This window comes from Crinia signifera, chromosome 6 (genome assembly GCF_055691185.1).
Source record: "Crinia signifera chromosome 6, ASM5569118v1, whole genome shotgun sequence".
NCBI lineage: Eukaryota > Metazoa > Chordata > Amphibia > Anura > Myobatrachidae > Crinia > Crinia signifera.
Window position 1 is genome coordinate 247,065,721 of NC_139222.1, and position 3,546 is coordinate 247,069,266.

Consider the following 3,546-nt stretch of genomic DNA (forward strand, 5'->3'; position numbering starts at 1 on the left):
TCCAGCCTAGCACCTTCTATTACCCCATGGAGGCAGCCAACCATCCCGTCCATCCAACCCCCCCCCCCCCCCCCCCCCCCTGGACAAAGGCATATACACCCCCCCCTCCCCTGGTACCTGGACAGCTTGGGGATCCGGGCAGCAGGGTCACCCCACCCCTGATACCTGGCCAGCACGGGGATCTGGGCAGGGGGGTCCATGCATTGCTGAGGAGGCATCAGGGTCCCTTCGGCAAATGGGCAGTGTGCGGGAGGGTCCCTGCGGCAGATGGGAAGTCTGCGGCGGGGTCCCTGCAGTGGATGGGAACTAGTAGCACTACGGGAGGGGGGGACTGGTGTGGGGTCCAAAATACCGGTTCAGATCCGTTCACCCCGGGTCTGAACCATGTAGGATCCTTCTTTTTTACAGTTTTGAATTACCGGTTTTCTTGAATCGGTAATTTAAAACTGGTGCTTTCACACTGCAGCTATAACCGTAACGGTTAAAAATTGGCAAATTACAAAACCCTAAGTTATGATCCAACATCGATATAAAAAATAAATTGACTCAATAATATCAGTTGGTTTTAGCAATGGATGGCTCAACAAAATAACCCAGGAACATCCGGTCACCCCATTGCTATATATCCTCCCCAAGATACATAAAACTATCCACAATCCACCAGGGAGACCTAAAATTAAAGTTTTTAAATTTTATGCATGATGCCCTGGAGAGGGCAGCCAGCTCTGTAAGACAGGGGCAAGACCACCGGTGTGCCAAAAAAGGTGGGATGGGGCGGAGATTGGTGGCCATGAGGGGGATTTGCCAACCTTTATGGGGGCGGGGGGGCTGGAGGCAAACACGATTTTCTGGAGCCTCCTGACCAGCAGAAATCTTCTGTCACCGCAATTTACCAGTAGACTTTGCCCCGGAGCAATGAGCGGTTGTGGCTGACCGCAGTAAGGGCACCTGCATGAGCTGGCATGCATTATGGCTGCTCTGTGCACTAGCTGAAACAAATTCACAAAAATAAAATAATAAAGGGATTTTTGTAAGAACCTACCATTCAAATCCCTTTCTCTGATTCTATCCTGGTGACACAGCTCAACCATTGGATGTAGGAGGGTCCGAAGAAGTCAGGCACCTACGCTAAAGCTTTGATAGGCAAGCTCCTCCCTTCTGCATCCCAGACTCCTCAGTTCAACTTCCAGAGTACAATGCCTGAACATATTAATATGCACAATCAATTTACATAACCATTATAACATAAAACGGTATTACTTACTGAGCGTAAGGGAGGGATCACTGTGTCACCAGGATAGAATCAGAGAAAGGGATTCAAACGGTAAGTTCTTATAAAAATCCCCTTTTCTCTTTCATCTATCCTGGTGACACAGCTCAACCATGGGACGTTCAAGAGCCGGTCCTTTGGGAGGATACGCTCAGGTCTGCAGTTCTCATCACTGTTCGCCCGAATGATGCGTCCTCTGACGCAAACTCATGGAACCTATATAATTTGGTGAAAGTGTGAACAGATGACCAAGTGGCAGCCCTGCATACTTGTTCTGCCGTAGCCCAGTGATGTACCGCCCAAGAAGCAGCAAGCGACCTGGTGGTATGAGCATTGATTCTGGAAGGCACTGGTCTGCCAACTCTGGTATAAGCAAAGGCAATTACCGACCATAACCACCAAGCAATGCTTAGAAGCTGGCCAGCCCCTTTTGTGAATATCATACAAGACCAATAGCGAATCAGTTTTACGGAGTTCATTCACCCTGTCCAAATAAAAACACAAAGCGCGAACAACATCCACATTTTTTTGTTTGTCCCTTTATTTGGTGTCTTCCAGAGGACTGAACACCGGAAGAACAATCTCTTGGTTTAAATGAAAAGAAGTAAAAACTTTTGGCAAAAATTTAGGATAGGAATTTGCAAGAAGAAAACAATATCGATGGCGATTGACTCCGCGGTGCATATGACGGGTTGAAATGGTGATCAAGGTGTTGAAATAAAATATATATAAAACAACGTGTAAGTTTCCTCAATTAATATATAATGTGGAATATATAATGTGGAAAAGTATAATCACAAGGTGAAGGAAAAGGGTGGGTCGCGTACCAGACTCACATAAAAATGGGTAAGGTCAAGTGTATAAAGGTTTCTTTATATAGGACCACCTTCAGTGAAAGCTTCAAAGTAGGAGGTAAAGTTGCTACAAACAGACACCGCAACAAAATGGTTGACAAAACTAGAGAATAACATTGACAAAATCCTTCTTAGATGGACAAAACCATGTGCACTGCAGGAGGGCAGATGTAAAATGTGCAGAGAGAATTAGATTTGGGTGAGTTATTTTGTTTCTGTGCAGGGTAAATACTGGCTGCTTTATTTGTACACTGCAATATAGATCTCACTTTGAAGTAAAACCCCACCCAAATCTAATTCTCTCTGCACAAGTTACATCTGCCCCACCTGCAATGCAGATGGTTTTGTCCATCTAAGAAGAATTTTGTCAGAAAGAGTGAACTAGAATAAGGCCCACTCTTCCTGCCTAACTAAGATGTAAAATTAATAAAAAAATAAACACCCTAACTACTTTTCTTCTTGCTGCAGCAGCAGCCCTTCGCATAGCACCCACTCCGGTGGGCACCTAACACGAACTGAGGAGTCTGGGATGCAGAAGAGAGGAGCCTGCCTCTCAAAGCTTTAGCATAGGTGTCTGGATCCTTTGGACCCTCCTACATCCCATTGTTGAGCTGTGTCACCAGGATAGATGAAAGAGAAATAACATTAACTTTTTATAATCTATTTAGAAAAGTAAAAAAACAACAACTTTATTTCAATTAACAATACTTCAGACTATGGGGTCAATCCAATTACTTGAGCACCCATAGCAGGTGCGAATAAGTGTGGCTGTACGCTGCACCTACGTACTTGCAGATGTTTGTTTGCAGCCCATAGTGTATAGCAATCCAGGATTCTGGGGTGAGATGAGGCAAACCATGGTGCTATTGCTGGCGTCTACACCCTGCTGCACCAGCAACTACCAGCCTTTGCCAGCAATAGGATTGACCACTATAACCTGAATAGCAGACATATATAACATGGTCCTAAATTGCATTGTACTGTAAGTCATTGATTTCTTGTCTTTGCGCATTTATGTATTCTGTTAGGCACTGCAGGACCCTTGTGACGCCAAATAAATAAATAATATGGTAACAGTATTGCGAATAAATAAAATATATTTAGATGTTTATATAGGAGCATTAGTTATTTACCAAGTGGTGTATTAAGGTACTAACTAGTCGTGGTACAATTCATCTCTCCATAAAATCACTCTGACCCCAGTGAGCACAGCTACCTAAAGGCAGTAAAAGCTTTCTTTTCTTTTTATTGACACAATAACATTGGCAAATGCGGTCAGGAAGCTGGAGCATAATACACCTGTTCATATTCATAGGTACAGGCTGACTGTCTTATGGGTGCAAAGCAATGCTAAGCTATTAACATCCAGCGTGGAACACCAGGGAGTTAGCTCCGCCCTCTAACTTCGCAGTTTTGATCTTT